At 36.8% G+C, this 21,537-nt stretch overlaps 1 long non-coding RNA gene across 1 annotated transcript in view; it reads left to right on the plus strand.

Annotated features, from left to right (window-relative positions):
- LOC149798265 (uncharacterized) overlaps positions 1–7,335 on the plus strand; it is a 12,424-nt gene extending 5,089 nt beyond the window's left edge. The window contains exon 2 of the long non-coding RNA XR_016421612.1: positions 6,251–7,335. This is a non-coding gene — a long non-coding RNA (uncharacterized LOC149798265). The remainder of the gene's footprint in view (positions 1–6,250) is intronic.
- The last annotated feature ends 14,202 nt before the right edge of the window (positions 7,336–21,537 follow it).

Here is a 21,537-nt window from a genome sequence, read left to right on the forward strand (position 1 = left end):
AGATAAGGGATATGACTACGTAACCGTTAAATGTATGAGCAATTACCTTACTTCAGTCCGTATCTTTTAAAATGACAGCCTACGTTTCAGCAATACCGTTTATCTACTTTACTTCCACCATAACCCTTGCTCATTCCACAAAAAAGTGAAATTGTCAAAACAGTGATTTAATATCCGTTAGCGACGCTCTGTGATCTTTCTGCAGTCAAACTATACTGTGAACAGTGAGGTGTGCAGACATCAAACTATACCCATGGGATAGAAAGAGAACAGCGACTACTTTTCAGCAAATGTTTTACGTTTTTCGTAATATATGCAAATTAGTGTATATGATTTATGTAATAAAAAATAACAATTGGATGGAAATAATGAATGGAGTCCAACATGTTCAAGTAGAATTTTGCAACATCATCGTGATAATTCATCTTGAAATTATTTAGACGAAAAATAAAAATAAAATGCAAATAAATTGACTCTTACCGGAAAGCATAATAGATATTATTTAAAAATATGAAAAGATTCACAAAATAAAAAAAAAACGGAAAATGCATGCAGTTTTAAAGTACTTAATTTTAACTTGGATTGATGAGATATAACTGTAAATTTTAGTATCTCTTTATACGCAAATCCATGTGCTAAACATCGTACAAATGATACAGTAAATTTTAGTATCTCTTTATATGTAAATCCATGTGCTAAACATCGTACAAATTATACAGTAAATTTTAGTATCTCTTTATACGTAAATCCATGTGCTAAACATCGTACAAATTATACAGTCAATTTTAGTATCTCTTTATATGTAAATCCATGTGCTAAACATCGTACAAATTATACAGTCAATTTTAGTATCTCTTTATATGTAAATCCATGTGCTAAACATCGTACAAATTATACAGTCAATTTTAGTATCTCTTTATACGTAAATCCATGTGCTAAACATCGTACAAATTATACAGTCAATTTTAGTATCTCTTTATATGTAAATCCATGTGCTAAACATCGTACAAATTATACAGTCAATTTTAGTATCTCTTTATACGTAAATCCATGTGCTAAACATCGTACAAATTATACAGTCAATTTTAGTATCTCTTTATATGTAAATCCATGTGCTAAACATCGTACAAATTATACAGTCAATTTTAGTATCTCTTTATATGTAAATCCATGTGCTAAACATCGTACAAATTATACAGTCAATTTTAGTATCTCTTTATATGTAAATCCATGTGCTAAACATCGTACAAATTATACAGTCAATTTTAGTATCTCTTTATACGTAAATCCATGTGCTAAACATCGTACAAATTATACAGTCAATTTTAGTATCTCTTTATACGTAAATCCATGTGCTAAACATCGTACAAATTATACAGTATACAGTAAACATCAATTCGACAAACGTATATTCTATATCTTAAAATGCTGATACGGTAATGTAATTTTAATTGCATGTTCTTAGGGGAGAGAAAATGTAAAGGTTTCAACTTTACAAGATATTATTTTGCTTTGAATCAGAAATATCACTGTGTTATTGGCGAGGACATAATGGCACAGCATTATCAAAGATTTTTAAAAAAATTAAAATCTGTAAAAGGTGTGTTCAATATAGGGTATAAGATATTTGTTACTTTGTGAGGCTCAAGATGACTGTACAGGGTGGTGCTGATTTCATGCGTGCGTAATGTCATACACGTCACAAGGTTAATTTATGTTGTTTATTTACTTTCATTGCTGAACAAGGTCTAACAAATCACTTTGGAAATAATGTTGTGTCTGGATTCGGTGAGAACGAGCGAAAAGTCAGAGCATTTTTGTCAGTGTGTAATTTCAATGTTTGGTAGGAAGATAAAGTTTTAACATATATCTCCTATTGATAATGTTAAATTATCAATATATATATGCCTGACTGTCTATCCATCCTTCTTTCTGTCTTTATTTCAGCAATTTAAATTTTATTAAAACAGGTAAGTAATATGTTGATTAATATACAGTTAATTACCCAGTTAAATAATTCGGGCAGTCATGCTTACTGTAAAAACTAGTCAGAGTGGAAATTTTAAGAAATGTTCTGGCTGTAAGCAAGTAAATCACCTTATATATATCACTGTCATTACCCTATTCGTGGGATCAAATTTCTCAATATTTATACAATCTTGACTGCTACAACATGATTGATTTTTTGTAACACGTGTGAATAGAAAAGACTGGCACAGTTCCTGGTGTAATAGGTAATTCGAGATAAGACAGACGATGCAACCATTCTCCTCTACTAAACAAAATATCTAAACTGTCCGTTGTCGTGAAGAAATATATGGAATGAATAAAACTTCACGTCATAAATTCTCTAAAAATGATTTCCTTTAGGGATATGTAGGGTGGATAGTCGGGCAATGTGATGCTGTATTTGTTGTTGTTGTTTTTGTTATATGTGCCGAGACAACTTGAACAGAGTGCCTTGCCAAAGTGATACCCAACAGTAGCCAACCCAAACTGGTTAGCACCCTTTCCCTCGCGAAAAGATGTACGTATATTTGGTCTTCGTTTAAAGGTAATTATTTATTCTTTAGAACTGGAGCGTTATGATGTGGTTGTTCTGTGTGTATTTCGACGACAGTGCGTGCACAGTTACTAACGAGGCATTGATGATGATCCAGAAGTACAATTTGTGACATATTGAACGGTGCTTTGTTTACAGCCCAACCCATTTTTTAAAAAAATGTCGGATAACCTATGACAAGAACTTCACCGTGAGTTCATCTTTGACAGTATTTTTGATTAACGTGTGATTTACTAGGATTAGAAGATAGTGGATAGTTCAGTAATAAGAAACAAAAATAGAGACCAGGAAAAATAATTGTGACTTGAGTCCATGTGGTGGCCTAATTACATTATATATGGTGGCCTGGCTATAGGAACAATGGTGACATGGATATAAGATCAATGATGACCTGGTTACTGAGCATATGGTGAACTTTTAGATGGTCGTTCTAATGGTCCTGAATGCGTCCAATCGGGTAAAGATAATTTAATGGTTGTTGGCATTCATATTAAATGAAATCACATTCATTTGACACATATTCTCTATATTTATATATGTTCTGATTTGCTAAACATAACTCACATCCTGACTTCAATCTGTAAATTTACATTATTTAAAAAATGTATCGTAAATTCAAAATTTTGATCTTGTATAGGAAGATATCACAATCGACCCCCTAAATATCCCTTAAATGAACTTTGCATGAACGTATGAATAATAATTCAGCAACACATATCTGCAAGTGACTTTTAAAAATAATATAATTATAGCAGATAAAGTATGGAATAATATAATATTTTATTCAGGTTTTTATATTGTTTATTTTGTCCACACACTTTGTGGCATCATAACATCATGTCTCTTAGGACACAATACATAAAATGTATAGAATACAGCATTAATTTATATCTTTGAAATAATAATAATGATAATAATAATAATGAATAATAATAATAATAATGATTAATTAAAGAAAACAATACATATAATGACTGTGTAGATACATGAGAATTAATTACTAGGTCGTTATGCGAATGCGTCTGCTACACACGAGTGCATATAACATCGACTGAATAACATCATTTCTTGGTGATGTGTGCTTAGTCGTGAGGGAATTTGGGTAGGTGTGCAGGCAAGGCGATGGGTGCCGTTTACCCGCGGACCTGGGTTAGAATCTCAGTAGAGTACGAATTAAAAATTATCTAACCTTTATATATAGCTTACACACTGCATAGCATACACATGCAAAACAGTTCAAACCCACCCACCCCACGAATTTTAAATGGCTTTCATGCTGATCCAAGAAATCCCTCTTCAGTCGAAAACAGGTGGCATCCTGTTTGTGACATGAACTAATTGTGACGCGAAAACGAAATTAACATCACAAAAAGCATGCGGCCAACCTCATTGGGACTTTTCTCGGAAAACAAATAAGCATAGGGCATTAAAAAGTACCTTCTAGGAAAATTCACAACTCAGGACTATTTGAACCGGAAATGTAACTACTGCATTTTTCTGCGTTAGGATAGGGATTGCCCACGCTTCTGCAGACATTGTAGAGCTATGACTGGAAAATTGTTAAAGCTACTTTACAAATCCAAATCAAACACACAGAAACGTACAGAGAAATATTTGTTGTGGCACAGTTGTTGTAGTGGATTCGACAATGAACAAAATACGATATCACAACAGGTTTATTAAAACCGTATATGTTCTCCAAAACAGACCCGGTGCATCCCATAAAATTCAAGTGAATTGAAAGACTGAATTTTATAGAGCTGTTAACTATCAGCTCAGTTGGTCGCTTTCGAGAGAAACATTTTATATCAAAATGTGGGTGATGCGTGATGACAATATGAGGCAATAAATATTTTGTAAAATCATCCAATTTATTTTAAAAATGTAAACATTAATTTTTTTGTATTTGCATTACCCACCACACAAAATGCATTCCTAAATATTAGTAGCCGGTCAAGATAACCTTGGGTCTATATTTGTTTTGAATTAAATTATCTGATGTCATGAAATAATATTGCGTAAAGATATGCAGAGTATACATTTATAGAAGTTATTTTAAATTGTTGTTTTCGGGATTCTTGATAAAAACAATTTTTATATTTCCATACGTTAAAAACATAACCCAAAACTAAAACGTTAGGATTATCTGAAAAGGTGTAAATTATTACACCATGTTTATTTTCATATTTATGGTCTTGATTTTTTGTATTCTTGAGATCAAAATCAGGCGAGGAAACATAAATCTGGTTGTCGACTGGCAATACGTTTTGTATTTTTAAAGAACAAGTTAATGGTAAATAAAATGTAGTTGGACAACTCATCTTCATATGAAAATTTATCATCTCTCATATATATATATATATATATATATATATATATATATATATATATATATATATATATATAGTTTATATTATTTTTTTTGTTTTGATTTCCTTCTTTCTTCCTTACTGCCTTTCTTTCTATGCACAAATGTACATATTAAAAGTCTTTACCGATTTGCTCTAGTTTGTCTTGGAGCACATTGCAAACTAAGGCAGTTGTTTTATTTAATAGATGAAATTAGGGCCACGAGATATAGGCATTGATAAATTATTTTGGGGAAAATTCCACCGGATATGACGTCAATAAAATATCCTCCACTTGTGGAAATAATTTTCATTTTTAGACATTAGTCCGACGTGTTGTGGTATCTTTATCAATACAGTATCAATAGTAAAAAAGAATAATAGCCATTTCTTGCGTGCTTTGCCAATATTTGTAGACTATGGTTGAACTATTTTATACCCATTTGTAATTATAAGATTTAGATTTATATTTTACAGGATTCAGGACGTCAAGCTTCATGACGCCTGAAAATCGATTACACTCTATCATATGATGAAAGGCCTTCGCTACACAACAGCCGTTGATGCAGTGTGTAATCGATTAAACAGTACGATATGATGAAAGGCCTTGGCTGCACAACAGCCGTTCATGCAGTGTGAAATCGATTACACAGTACGATATGATGAAAGGCCTTGGCTGCACAACAGCCGTTCATGCAGTGTGAAATCGATTACACAGTACGATATGATGAAAGGCCTTCGCTGCACAACAGCCGTTCATGCAGTGTGAAATCGATTACACAGTACGATAGGATGAAAGGCCTTGGCTGCACAACAGCCGTTCATGCAGTGTGAAATCGATTACACAGTACGATAGGATGAAAGGCCTTCGCTGCACAATAGCCGTTGATGCAGTGTGTAATCGATTACACAGTACGATATGATGAAAGGCCTTGGCTGCACAACAGCCGTTCATGCAGTGTGAAATCGATTGTCAAACTTTAAGATTTTATGGTACCAGTAAAATATGAAAATCAGGTTTTAAATTAGCCGTACGACGAGATTGCATGTCTTTAAGAGTATTGTCTCATATTCAGGAATGCTATCGTAAAGTGAGCTAGTATATCTTTATCGAAAAAAATTTACAGTGTGTTACACGTGGCTTACCGATAATCCTTCGGTTTTTTTTTCTTTTTTGTTTCTTTTTTTGGCTTCAGAAGGGTTTACCTAGCACCCTGAAATCAAAACAAAGGAACTAACTGTATATTTGTCATTTTTCTAATCTTGTTTTATATGTTGTCGCTTTAATTTAATATCAGTTAAAACAAATGCAATAAAAGTTGCATTTACTTATATACAGAGTAGATGACCTCCTGGCGTGGAGATGCAGATGTGGCCTGATTCACCCTTCCGCACATCAGCAGCGGCGACTATTGGACGCAGGGCCAACGGTGACTAAGTGGTCAGCGTACCGGACTTGCAAACGATAGGTTAGGAGTTCGACCACTACCCTCAAATCAGCCCAAGTTGGCTACTGTGGTACGCCCTTGAGCAATGCACATTACTCTAACTACCGTGCCAATTACTGACCTACTTGTGGTACAAACTGATTAAAATCAGATCCCCGCTGTCCTACTTGAAGATCTGAATACCACCGCTAAAGGTAGTCTGGCTCCCTGCTTAGCATGCTCCCTGCGTTGCACTCCGCTATACTAATATGGTATAGCGGAGTGCAACGCAGGGAGCATTCTAAGCAGGGAACCAGACTACGCTAAAGGTTCATGTTCTGGTGACATTTGAATTAGCCAATGGAAATACAGCTTTCAAAATTCTGAGAGGCAATGAAATCGTTCGGTACACATTCATACTCTCCATCCACACTGCTCAGTCTCCAAACGCGAAGATACAAGACTTCATCTTACTGGTTGATACGCTTAACGATTATGTAATAATATAGGTACCAGACACAACAGCACCAGATTTCTTCTCTGCACAAATGTGTGGCTCTGAATTTAGATGTTGAGATGGCTTGCAGAAAGCAGCAAGAAAACAGTATGTTGAGATATTCTGTATTGGGTGATAAAATATTTCCTGGAGCCAATTTGACGTGTAATAACTGTATGCCTTTCCTTCCTTGTAATCGCCCATAAGTCGGTTTGAAAGTTCCTAAATGAAATACATGCATTTGCATGTGGTGACACTACGAAGCAAGAATTCCAAGACCAAATCTGGACAGTTCTTTAAAATTTCAGGAGTTTACTAGATTAGATAACGTGCAAAATTAAGAGATTAATTAATAGTATTATTAACTCTGTGTAAAACTTTCAGACAAGAAAAGAAAAACATGAATGTAATTTGCATTATAATCATTGTTGGACAATAAATGAACATTGCTCCAATTGTAGTTCTAAACACATTTATCAAGAAAATAAAATACATTTTCTATGTCTGCTTTAAAAGGACACGGTTTATCTTTATCGTTATTGGGGAGTTTCCATCTCAGAACATACACAGCAAGCAAACATTGAATAAAGAATTTTTTTTTAAATTACATAACAGTGACAAGGTAAGTCGTTTCTAATTTTATTTTCGATAAGTAATCTATGCGTTGAAGTTACTTATATATTTAATTCTTTTATTAAAATAATAACATTGCATCCATTTTAAAATATAATACAGAAAAGGTCCTTATCGCATATCATCGATTTACTAAAATATCTTCCCTTCATGGTGAAAACAAAATGCAAAATAAAGTGGGTGATAAAATAATCTTGCCTTAATTCTATCAGAAAGCTAATTGTTTCTGTCGGACCAGTTTTGTATTTTCAAACAAGCTTTAATATTTGCATGCATATCTTTCAAGGTCGGAAGCATTTTACCGCTTATATTATTATTTATTAATTTATCGTAAAGTCGGCACCGATCAATACTATTAAACGTTTTTTCCATAGTCAACTAAAATATATAACATCCATCTTTTTCTTTCCTCGGATATTTATATATCAAAGTACTTATAGTACACGGTCCTAACATACTTGTGATCGTCGTAATGGTGAAAGTTTGCTCAAATTTTTCAGTAATGCGCCTTCTGTGTAAATTATCAGCCTGAATTGTCCGCTGTTTTCAAATAATGAAGTGTGATATTGATTTACACCTTGTCAGTTTCTTGTATAAGTAAAAATTTAAAATCATCAGCATAAAATGCAATAGCGTTACTGCATTGGAACTCGTGTGAAACGGAGCGTTCATATACGCCCGTTTAATTGTAAAAGATACTGCTATTTTTCATTTTTATCTATAGTTTATTTTGCATACTTATGGCTTAGAATCCTTTACACTTTCTTTTTAAAGGAATAAGTTACAACTGTGTCGACAGAACTTACTTTATTCATCATGCAGCAAACTAAAATAATATGCCATTAATAGCAGTGTTGTAGACAGGTTGTAAAATGTAAAAATAAACTTATATACGGTGGAAAAGAAGCATCGAGCTTTGAACAACGACGTCAAATAGAAGTGTACGACACCGTTGTAAGTAAACTTTGCATTCCGATCTTTTCCAGATTTGATATGATATTGCAAAGCAATAATGAATTAAAAAGATTGGAGATGAAAGATGTTAATTCCTAATGTGTAATAATGCAACGGTGTATTTCACAAAAAAACTTACAGAGCGTAATTATGGCGTCTACATAAACTGCTTTTAAGAGGAAAGACGTCAGTTTGCATCACTAAATCAACAATATCAGACTTTAATTCCAGACATGTTCCTTATCTTGTCCACATGTAATCGATATCCAGTGGGGGGTGGGGTGAATTAGAAATCTCTAACCAGTGTCGTAATATTGTTTCTCCCGTTCATATTGTCACGCATCGACTTATATAAGTTTGGGATTGCAATCAACGTTCCCTCCAAGCGAATGGTAGATGTGCGAGCTATGCGCGCTGCATTGTGCAATCATTTTTGATAGATTTTAGCATTAAGGTTGGATTGAATATTCGGTAATTTTGATCTGCTGCGCGGAGAACTATTCGGCTGGGCTGGGATGTATAAACAGCTGCGCGGCCGCGCGCGCAGCTTAGCGGGAAAGTTGATTGCAATGTAGACTTAACTGTAACATATAATGATTATTTAAAAATGTATTACATCCAAGCAACGAGGAAAGTAGACAATTAATTAAATTATTAACATCTAATTTGATTAATGTAAAACGTAAGAATGATAGATGTGCACCCTAGTGCAGGCCATGTATGTTCTCCCATACATCAAGACAATTTTTAATCAGCCCAGTTACTTTGTTAACAACAGCCTAGGCCAAGGCCTTGATTGTCTGAGTAATTAAAACGTGATTACTGGGTTGGCCTGCATGTGTGTCTGTAACGCGTATGTGCACATATTCACAACCAATCGGATTGAGATCAAGATCTCGGATTAAAGGTGATCTGTCAGGCACCGTTACAAATTTATGATGACCTTTGGAATTTCTGTCCACCTATTTATATTTGCCTATCAGTACTGAGGTTTGTACGATTTTGTCGTTAGAAAAGATATATTCGATATGAGCCTTTTCACTTTTAGTACATGAAAGCTATACTTTGATTGGTGAATCAAAGGCTCAGCAGACCATGACCACATGTCGGTGCCTGTCAGATCTAGTTATTATTAATAAGCATATCTCTATTTTCATCAGACTGACGATTCGATGGGACATCATACTACATGTCCGCGGCATGATGTACCAGTGCTAAACATCACTATAAACTGCCACACTGCAAACATCGTAGCTATATGACTGAATAATTGTTAAAGCTACATTAAAAATCAAAAACACACGCACACACACTGACGTTTCTTAAGTGAATATGTATTTAGCGGAGAGTTAATTACTGTGATGTCACTAGTACGTGACTATAAGACATTAATACCTATTGTAACATCTAATTCTATCTTCTTTCCTTGTGTGTGTGTGGGGGGGGGGGGCGGATTATGACTGAATGTCTTTCAAGAGACCGGAACCATAAAACTGTGCGCAGAATTTATTACAAATATGTAATGTATTCATTGAAGTTAGATCTCCATTTAGGTCAGGTAGAGAACTATTCTTGTCTCCATGTTTAAACATAATGATGCATGGTCAGCATCGTCCATCATTAATATTCTCAAATTTCTACCATTCAGCTTGACAATAAGAGATTTGTAATTTGATTTCTACACATTCACAGTGTTTGCCCAATGTCAACTGTATAACTTTGCTTCGGAAATTTGTCGTTAGTCATCTTTATTACTCCCACCCAGTACTTAAGTATTCTGCTATATTGCACTGTTTGCATTGGTATTCTACCTAATTCATCGTAATCATTTGGTGTGCATCTGTGACATAAAAATTCACAATATGAAGTCTGTACAGCCTCTATGTCATTTGCCACGTGAAAAACCCAAACACCCCTAATTCCAAAATTGACACTAGCTCAGCTCAGTGTCAAATATTTGAAACAGAATTTGCTAGACAATTAACCAAAAGGACTTAATCTAGTCTCCAAATCAGAGAGAATCTCAAGATTTTAGATATGACATCAGTCTAAAAGTGAAAACAAAACCGATATATTTATATCTTTATCAGACTATCACCAAAACTCCAGCATTCATATTCTCTCAAATACCTCCCTTTCCGACAAACTTTGAGTCTTCTCAAGGTTTATATCTAGTTTACAAGTATCTAGTTTACAGGTATTGCAGTGGCTTGTTTTGATTATTTAGTAGTTTTCAAGCTGAATATCAATTTCTGCAAAGGCAAGCAAAACAACCACGTACAGAAGTGCCAATAACTGGGCTTGTTCTAATCTTATATTGAGATGCTGGCCACAAATTCGTATTTTAAGACATTTAAAAACAATGTAAATAAAGTGGGCAATACAACACAATCTTGCCTTACTCCGATTAGAAAATTAATTGTTCATGTCATGTCATTTTCTTTTTCATGCAAGTTTTGACATTTTCTTTTATGGTTTTCAGTGGCGTAAGCATTTTACTACTTAGATTTTCTTTCAGTAATTTACGTTAGAGTAAGCTCCGATCAATATGAGTAAACTAATTTTCATAATTAACTAAAATAAATAAAATATTTATCATTGTTTCCTTGAGTATTTGCATATCAAAGCACGTAGAGGAAGAAAAAGCATTTAATAGACAACAGAGCAAAACTAACAATACAGTTGGATGTTGACTCAGAATGGCATTGTCACTGATGTAATTAATCAATGTTTCGTATAGAATAGAAGTAAATAATTTACTGTGTACTAGTACAGGTTAAATTCCTCAATAGTTTCCAAGCGTGCTTATATTACTTTTAATGATGGGTGAAACAAAAGTCGTTGTCCAACACATCATAAAGTATCCGGGAATAATTTATTGAAAATCGATGCTAAGAAGAACATACACTACGATATTACCCGAGGCCTTGAAAGTGTCATTCGAAAGGACGTCGTTGCCACCATTGTTTACAGAACGAAAATGTTATATAATGTTTGTACTTCTTTTCCGTTATTTAACTCTCAAGAGTGTCATATAGATTGTCGATTCTTTCCTATATCCCGTTGTTTTGACCCATCTTATACTGTCTACCTCTCCATCCCATACCAAAAATAAATTCAGTTCATACTGTATACAATTCAGTCTTGAACTATATATATATATATATATATATATATATATATATATATATATATATATATATATATATATATATATATATATATATATATATATATATATATATATATATATATATATATATATATATATATATAGTTGTTCCAATTATCGATTATAATCGATCATCAGTTGGTTGAGCGAACCAATAAGATAATCGATTGTGAAACTCCATAATCGATTATGTGTAAAGGGAGATTACTTTTTAGTTGTATGCAAAGCACAAAGGTTAGTAAAACTCCCACCCACTAAAGTTGACCTCAAATTTATTAATTCCCTTCACAACTACAAATATAAAACCATATGATATTTCATAGGTGCAAAATTTCATAATTAGGAACATATAGCCATTATTACATGATCAAGTTGTTAAATAGTTGAGTTAATAAATTTAAACACATTTTGATGATTTGTTTCAGTTTTAAATGCAACATTATTTGTAGTATTTGTAAACAATGACAAACAAGAAAACCATGTCCTTCTACACTTAAAATTATAGACACATCACATATGAATGAAAGGATTTTGGGGGATTATAGCAGTATTTCAGTTGCATACATCTGAATAACAAACAAAAATTAAAATTTACTCTTAGTAACCGATTATAATCGATTATGAGTTGGTTAAGTGGAACCCATTATCGATTATGAATTTCTGACCGATTCCCATCACTATATATATATATATATATATATATATATATATATATATATATATATATATATATATATATATATATATATATATGGCTCCAAGGGTTGTCATCGCCGGGGGCGGATGTGGGAGATAAGCACCCACTTCCCTTGCAAATCTCCCAATGGCTTGCGTCTGATGGAGCCTCTGACAAACAAATCCAGCTCCAGGCCTTCACGAGTGGCGGAACCTGTTTAAAGTGACTGGAGAATGGATGACAGGCGAGTTTCTTGCACCTCAAAACCAGATGCTTCGGGCAGATGGGGCTCGTTAACCTTGGGTGGTCGCCCATCTAGGAGAAGGTAAACTCCGATTTCAAACCTTCCCTGCCATGCGACTATACCCTCTCATGGGAAAGGGTAAGGGAGTAAACCCCAACTGAAAATCAGGAGACGGAGTCCCTAGGGCGACTTGGCATTGATTTCAGTGTCATCTCGTCAATTCCTGCGACGCAGCTGGTGCCATGACGTATCGGCTTGTCCTTTAATTTCGATCCATCAGCTGTGTGGAGGGGGGGGGATCAGCTGCATGGGCAACAGTTGATTCTCCATATCACCCTGCCCAGGCTTGCGCCCTGGAGACGACACTCCAGCTTCGCTCCACAGCGTCGACACAACACGGGAAGCAGTAGTTTACTGGTTATAAGTCACCGCTCGATTGGCGTAGAGCCAGACGCCAGGGGTTGCTTCTGACGGTGGGAGATACCAACAGGTTTCACTGGACAGCTACCGCCCGCCTCAAACTGGGCAGCCCCCAGCCAGTAAGATGCCGTCCCGCCACAGTTCGCCTGCCTTGCTGCGTGCGTAAGGCTTAAGGTACCAAGAAATAACAAAAGAAAACCAACAAGGAAACCTTCAATCCTCAAGCTAGGTACCTGGAATATCCGGACCATGCTGACTGGGCTTTCAGATGATCTCCAGACAATCGGTGATGTTCGAAACACTTCAGTCATCAACGACGATCTTGCAAAACTCCAGTTCGACATCGCCTCACTACAGGAGACACGATTACCAGATTCCGGGTCCCTCAGAGAAAAGAACTACACATTCTTCAGGCAAGGAAAGAGCGCCGACAAAGCCAGAGAGTTTGGTGTTGGATTCTCTGTCAGAAACACTCTGTTGGGGATGATAGAACCCTGCCAACAAGGAAATGGAAGACTGTAATTCCTCCGCCTCCACACCACAAACGGGTCTGTCAACCTGATCAGCGTTTACTATCCCACACTAAGATCCTCCACATATACCAAGGATGAGTTTTACGATGAGTTAAACTCACTCATCGACACAATTCCCAAGGAAGATAACTTGATTTTGATGGGCGACTTCAATGCTAGGGTGGGTGCCGACCACGACTCTTGGCCCTCCTGTCTTGGCACGTTTGGTGTTGGGAAGATGAATGAGAATGGGCACTGCCTTCTAGAGATGTGCTTGTACCACGACATCAGCATCACCAATTCATTCTTTCAGACAAAGCCACAGCACAACGTGTCTTGGAGGCATGCCCGGTCTAAACATTGGCACCAGCTGCACTTGATCATTACAAGACGGTCAGCCATGAAGGGCGTGCTTCTTACCCGTACCTTCTACAGTACTGACTGCGACACCGACCACTCACTGGTGTGCTGCAAAATGAAGCTTCAGCCGAAGAAGATCCAACGTTCAAGGCAAGAGGGTCAAGCACGCATTGATGTGAGCAAAACATCATATCCAGACAAGGCTGAGGAATTCACGTATGCTCTTTCCAAGACGTTTGATTCAGAACCCCCCCCCCCATCGGCAGTGCCAGAGGAAAATGGGATCACATCAGAGAGACTGTGTACAGCACAATCACACGGATCATTGGTAAGAAGCAATCAAAGAACAATGACTGGTTTGAGGCTAACTCTGCCACACTCATGCCAGCCATAGAAGAGCGTCGCAGTGCTCACCTGCAATTCAAGCGATCCCCCTGCCAGAAGACACTACAGGCATACAGGTCTGCCAGAAGCAAAGTCCAGAGATTAGCACGGCAGTGTGCCAATGAATACTGGCTTCAGCTCTGTCAGAACATTCAGTCAGTAGCAGATATCGGAAACATCAGACGCATGTACGATGACATAAAGAAAGCAATGGGTCCAACAGAGAAAGTGACATCACCACTGAAGTCTGCCACAGGCGATACCATCCACAACAAGGGCAAGCAGATTGAGCGTTGGGTGGAATACTACTCTGAACTGTATTCCAAAGAGAACCACGTGACCAATGATGCCCTCAACGCCATTGAAAACCTCCCTCTCATGGCCGAACTGGACGAGAAACCTACTGTTTGCCGAATTAAAGAAGGCCTTAAAGAAACTGTCCTTAGGTAAAGCCCCCGGGAATGATGGCATCTCAGCAGAACTCATCAAGTGCGGATGTAGCGTGCTGCTTACACACATAAACGACCTCCTCAGCCAGTGCTGGGACGAGAGTGCAGTGCCTCAGGACATGAGAGACGTTAACATCATAACCCTGTACAAGAACTAGGGCGACATATGCGATTTCAACAACTGCAGGGGCATATCACTTCTCAGCGTCGTGGGTAAAGTTTTCGCATGCGTCATCCTGAATAGACTGCAGACGCTTGCTGACAGAGCGTACCCAGAATGGCAGTACAGGTTCCGCGCAGAGGTCCACAATCGACATGATCTTCTCATTCAGGCAACTGCAGGAAAATGCAGGGAACAACACAGACCCCTCTTCCTGGCCTTTATAGACCTCACCAAGGCATTCGATCTGGTCAGCAGAGACGGACTCTTCACAATCCTGGCAAAAATTGGTTGCCATCCAAGGCTGCTAAGCATGATCCAGTCCTTCCACGATGACATGAAAGGCACAGCACAGTACGATGGCTCAACATCCAACCCCTTTGACATCCGCAGTGGAGTTAAACAGGGCTGCGTCCTTGCCCCCACGCTCTTCTGCATCTTCTTTGCAGTCCTGTTTAAGCACGCCTTTGGGACGTCCACAGAAGGGATTTACCTGCACACGCGATCAGACGGCAAACTGTTCAACCTGGCACGACTGAAGGCAAAGTGCGTGAAGTCACCATCAGGGACATGCTCTTCGCAGACGATGCTGCTCTAGCCACCTACACAGAAGCTGGGCTTCATCGCCTGATGGATAGCTTTGCTAAAGCATGCGATGAGTTTGGGTTAACCATAAGCCTAAAGAAAACAAACGTGATGGCTCAGGACGCGGACCCCCAAGCATCATCATCAACAACTACGAACTTGAGGTGGTCAGTCAGTTCATGTACCTCGGCTGCACCATCACCAACAACCTCTCGCTCGATGCTGAGCTCAACAAGTGGATCGGAAAGACATCAACAACTCTCTCCAGGTTGTCGCAGAGAATGTGGAACAACAGCATGTTGACCCTGAACACTAAGATCACCGTGTACCATGCCTGCGTACTAAGCACTCTCATGTACGCCAGTGAAACATGGACTCTGTACGCCTCAAAAGAGAAAATACTGTGCTTTTCGCATGCGATGCCTCTGACGCATACTCGGGATCACCTGGAGCGATCGAGTAACAAACAACGAGGTGCTCGAGCGTGCCAAGATTCTCAGCATGGTCACACTCCTTCGCCAACGTCGCATCAGATGGCTGGGCCATGTACGTCAGATGGATGACGGACGGATCCCTAAAGACATTCTTTATTCGGAACTCGCTTCTGGCAAAAGGGCGATCGGACGGCCACATCTCCGCTTCAAGGATGCCTGCAAGCACGACATGAAAGCCCTTGACATCGATGTCAGCACCTGGGAAGAGCTCGTTCTAAACAGATCAAGATGGCGACATGCTCTGATCACTGGTCTGAAAGCCGGAAAGGACAAGTTACGCTTGCTAGCTGATGAAAGACGATCGCAGAGGAAGAATAAGCAGCTCCAACCAACACCAGACGCAACCTTCAAGTGCAGCAAGGACTGCCTCTCCCGCGTTGGACAACATAGCCACAGCAGACGGTGCACAACCACCAACCGGGACATCTCTCATGGGCGCAGTTCCATCGTCTCTCGAGACTAACGGATGCCAACAACAACATACATATATTATTTTTTTATTATTTATTTATTTATTTCTCACACTACGTATAAATCCATCTCATGCTGTATATTAAATAATAATGAAAAGTACTGATATCGTTCTGTGCAATGTATTTGTCCATTCTATGTGATTTTTGAACATTCTAAATTTCTCCAGGAGCCTATCTATACTAATGTTTGTCTTTCTTTTTATTTTATTTTCTCCGAACCTGACGTTCCTTTGCTTTATATTCAGTTGCGTTTATATCTTGTTCTACTTTTGTATATATTAACATGTTCCTTGTAGAAAGCCAAGTTTTGCATTCTTGGGGTGGGGCTGCTTTTAAGTATATAAAGTTCTTAGTCCTTTGATTGCTTAGTATATCAAGTTCTTAGTCCTTTGATTGCTTACAGTCTGTATTATACTAGGTCGCATTAATATTTATCTGGTGTACCCTCATCGTCTGTGCTGATTTACAAATGGTCTCGTTAAAATACACTAATGCAGTCTCCAGTCATTACTATAGGAAATAGTTGCAGTAATAATTCTTCTTGTTTTAGTTGTAGTAGTAGCATTGTAGCAGTACTGATAACATCAAAAGAAAATTAACAGGTGGAAAACATCTTTTTAAAAATAACACCAGTAGAGCCTAAGAGTAACGTTAACGCACCCCCCACCCCCCACCCCTTCACATAGCTTGTATATAGTAACTTCATTCCGTCGAGAAAAAATGTATCTTTATCTCGTAGTGGATCAAATACATGTTGAAAAAAAAGGTTTGGCAATAGACCAATACAAAATAACACGTTCACGTGAACTTTTTCAATAATTGTAAACAATGAACTGTTATCACACATTTTTCATTGCTTTCGTGTTGCATATTGTATCAGTCAATATTTCTTTTTCGAGTTCGTTACAATAGTTCTCTCATGTATGACTCATTTAGGATATGTATAGCTAAATCATTACATAAATATTTTAAAAGATTTTGTTTGCGGGAAGGACATTATACGAAATAACTTTTAAATTGCACGACGTCAGATTGCAACGATGAGCCTATGGGAATGTTTTTCCTCAAAACAGTATAGCGACATAAAACGACGTGTGTGATAGTATTGTAAAGTAAAATTCGTATTTCTAAAATATTTGACCACCGCCTGAGCATAAATTCTGAAGCTGTAAAAAAAAGACTACGGAAAATGGAAGATCTCGTGGCGAGGCACAAATATATTCTTATACAAATTATAAGGAAGAGTATTACCATCTTGAATTATTGTCTTTTTAACGTCTTTGGAGACCAAATCCTAAGCTTTGTCAATCACTACACGCTATTAATATATTATTTTATTTACTGTCTACGTACGGCGAAGAAAACTGACTATAGCGGATAATCAAATGACATAAGTAAAATGTACGCTTCAAGTAACTGAGTTTCTTCCTTTATTTCAAACAAGCCATGGAGATATTGAAGACTCTTTGTGTAATTTAAAAAATAGTTAACATAGGGCAATTTACGTAAAATTTCGCATCAAGGAGGAAAAAGATGTATAATCAGATTTTAATTCTGAGAGTGGTTTTTTATGGAGAGGACGTTTTATTGTCAACCGGATAATTTTCGGCGTCTTTCTCGGTATTAAAATTGTTTTAAAACTGTCATGTTTACATCACTTCTAAGTAGATCGTTTTCCAATCTTTATTTATGACCTCCTTACATAACATCTGATATAGCTAGTTCTATATAAATATGTTAACTATAAAAGCAATGAAAATGAAGCACTAATAATCTGCTTCTTTGATGTCTATTTCCGTGCATACACTCACAAATTACTGTGATCGTCGATACGGTGCAAGTCTGCTGAACTATTTCAACAAGGCGCGCCCTCTGTGTAAATTGTCATCCTGAATCGACCTTGTGTCATCAAATAATGACGAGAGATCTTGATTTAAAACGTATCAGTTTGTTGCTTAAGTCAGAAATTCCATTCATCAGTGTAAAACTTCAAAAACCCTGCTGCATCGCAACTCGTGTGAGGTGAAGCGTAAATATACGCCAATTTATTTATACGACATACTGATATTTTTCATTTTGATCTGTGGTTTATTCAGTACAGTTAAGAATTATATGGCTTAGAGTCCTTAAATTTTCTTTTTAAAGTAATAAATATCAATTTTGTTGATAGAGTGTACGGTATGCTTCATGCAGCAATTAATAATAATATTCCATTAATTGTGTTGGTGTGGGAAGGATGTTACAGAATCTAAGAACTAAAATTATATGTGACAGGAAAGAAACATCGAGTTTAGCAATAAGACATTAAAAAGAATCGTACAGCAAGGCTGAAAGAAAACTTTGCATTCTGCCCTCGTCCTGATTTGAGATAATATTAAATGGTAATAAAGAATAAGCAAGATTAGACAAGAAATATACTAGGTCATCGTGCATAACATTACAACGAATTATTCACAACACCTAATTACAGAGCAATACTATTTCTACAGAGACTGATTTTGTGAGGAAAGACTTCGATTTATACCCCTAAATCAACAACATCAAAATTTATTTCCAAACACCTATTATTTTTCCCCATATAAATATTATGGTCTGGTATTTTTGGCGCACAGGTTGTCACGCATCGAGATATATTAGCAAAATCAAAGAGAAAGTATACAAAATTGTTCAATTATTTACATCTAATTTACTTAAGGTAAAACGTATGGATGTTGGTTGTGCAACCACCGCCCATGTATGATTTCCCATGCGTTAGCATAGGCTGCAATTGCTAAATTGTGTTCCTTGATTTTACAAAATAGAAAAAATAAATATAATGCTAGTTTTATAGTTGTCATGTAGTTTGATGACTTCTAGATTGGCATCTTGAAATAATGGTAACTTGAATGCAGCAAGACAATTTTGAATCAGCCCAGTTACCTTTTGTTGACCATAGCTTAGCTCGAAGTGACCGCCGACTCATCATATAACCCCGTCTCGTCACGGGAAGAAAAAAAAAAACAACCCCCCATGCATTAATTTTATTAATAGGATTCCGGATTTTCTGAGTATTTAGAAGAAGTTAATTACTGGGCTGCATGCAGGTCTGTAACGCACGAGTGCACGTGTTCACTACCAATCGGATTGAAATCGAGATCTCCGACTAACGGAGATCTGTCAGGCGCCGTTAAAAATTTATACTGGTTACCATAACCAGCCAGAATATATATATATATATTCTGTTGTTGTTGGTGGAGGAAGAACCCGGAAAAAAACCGGAAAGAACCACCGACCCACGAGAAGCTACTGGCAAGCTTTCTCACATAACCACATTAGCCGAATCTGAGACTCGCTCCCTATATATTCTGTTGTTTACAATATCAATGTTTCAGATAGGTTCACTATAAACTTGATTTTGGACAAGGTCAAGCACAGAATACAAATGTATATAACATATAACCATTGTTAAAAAAAAGCCAACAAATAATAAAACTTCAATATGAATACCAATTTGCATATGAAGTGCTCAGAAAAAAATCATTGTCTGTACTCGATTATAGCACAACAGTTTGATTATTACTCAAAATATCTTTGTCATTGACACAATCAATTGATGTTTCTTTTAGAACAGAAGTTTATACTTTTCTAAGGACTTGTTCAAGGCAAGTCCCTCAATAATTTCCCGAGGTCTTGTACAAGTCAAATCCCTCTCTACTTTCCTAAGGACTTGTAGAAGGCAAATTCCTCTATATTTTCCTGAGAACTTATATAAGTCAAATCCCTCTATACTTTCATGAGGACGTGTACAAGTCAAATCCCTCTATACTTTCCTTAGGTCTTGTACAAGGCGTGCAATTTGCAAGCGTGTCTCTAGTACATTGTGTGGATGGATGAGACAAAAGCCGTTTCTAGGACTTCAGAAATTATTCGAGATTAATTAATTCATTGAAAATCTAAACTTAAAAGGAACAGGTACCGGGATATTTCCTGACATCTTGATGATATCACTCAAGAGGACACCAATACCACCAAATTTTCCAGATATAAGATATTTTATAACATTTTGTACTTCTCATTTCTTTTACCCTAATGATTATCATGTACATTGTCGACTGTTTCTTTGAACCTGATATTATGAACTGATGTTTCTGGATATAAATCAATCACATACCATCTATGGATCCATCTCATACCGTCTATAATCTCATACTGTCCATCAAGCCATCCCATACCGTCTATCAAGCCATCTCATTCTGTGTATCAAGCCATCTCATGCTGTATATCAAGCCATCTCATGTTGTATATCAATCCATCTCATACTGTATATCAAGCCATCTCATACTGTATATCAATCCATCTCATGCTGTATATCAAGCCATGCCATACCGTCTATCAAGCCATCTCATTCTGTGTATCAAGCCATCTCATGCTGTATATCAAGCCATCTCATGCTGTATATCAAGCCATCTTATGTTGTATATCAAGCCATCTCATACTGTATATCAAGCCATGCCATACCGTCTATCAAGCCATCTCATTCTGTGTATCAAGCCATCTCATGCTGTGTATCAAGCCATCTCATGCTGTATATCAAGCCATCTCATGCTGTATATCAAGCCATCTTATGCTGTATATCAAGCCATCTCATACTGTATATAAAGTCATCCCATACTGTATGTCAATTAATGCTGAAAAGTACTAACATCATCCTGTGATTTATTTGTCCATTCTATGGAGTTCTGGAACATTGTAAAAGTCACCAGAGACGTTTGGAACCTATCTCTAAAAATGCGTTTCTGAATTGGACTTTCCGTTGTTTTATAGTTAGTTGACTTTATGCCTGGTTTTGTTTTTGTACATATTTAAAAGGCACTTGAAAAAAAAAGCCTACTATTGTGTTATTGTTTGCGAATTTTCTAAGTAAATCAAGTCAGCGGTGCTTTGCTGATTTAGAATGTTAATCATATTAGGTAACATCTTTTACTGATATTTTTCTGATCTCGCCTCATCATCTGTGCTCATTCAAAAATTGTCTCCATAAAATAATGTAATGAAGTTTCCAGTTTTTACAAGTACTACTACTACTACTTCTAGTTGTTGTTGTAAAAAAAAAAAAAAAAAAAAAATAATAATAATAATAATAATAACAAAGACATCGGTAGAGCGTAAGAGTAGCGTTAATGTCCGTCTCTTTCAGCGAGTTTTTCT

This window comes from Sinohyriopsis cumingii, chromosome 6 (genome assembly GCF_028554795.1).
Source record: "Sinohyriopsis cumingii isolate HCF-2022 chromosome 6, ASM2855479v2, whole genome shotgun sequence".
Taxonomy (NCBI): Eukaryota; Metazoa; Mollusca; class Bivalvia; order Unionida; family Unionidae; genus Sinohyriopsis; species Sinohyriopsis cumingii.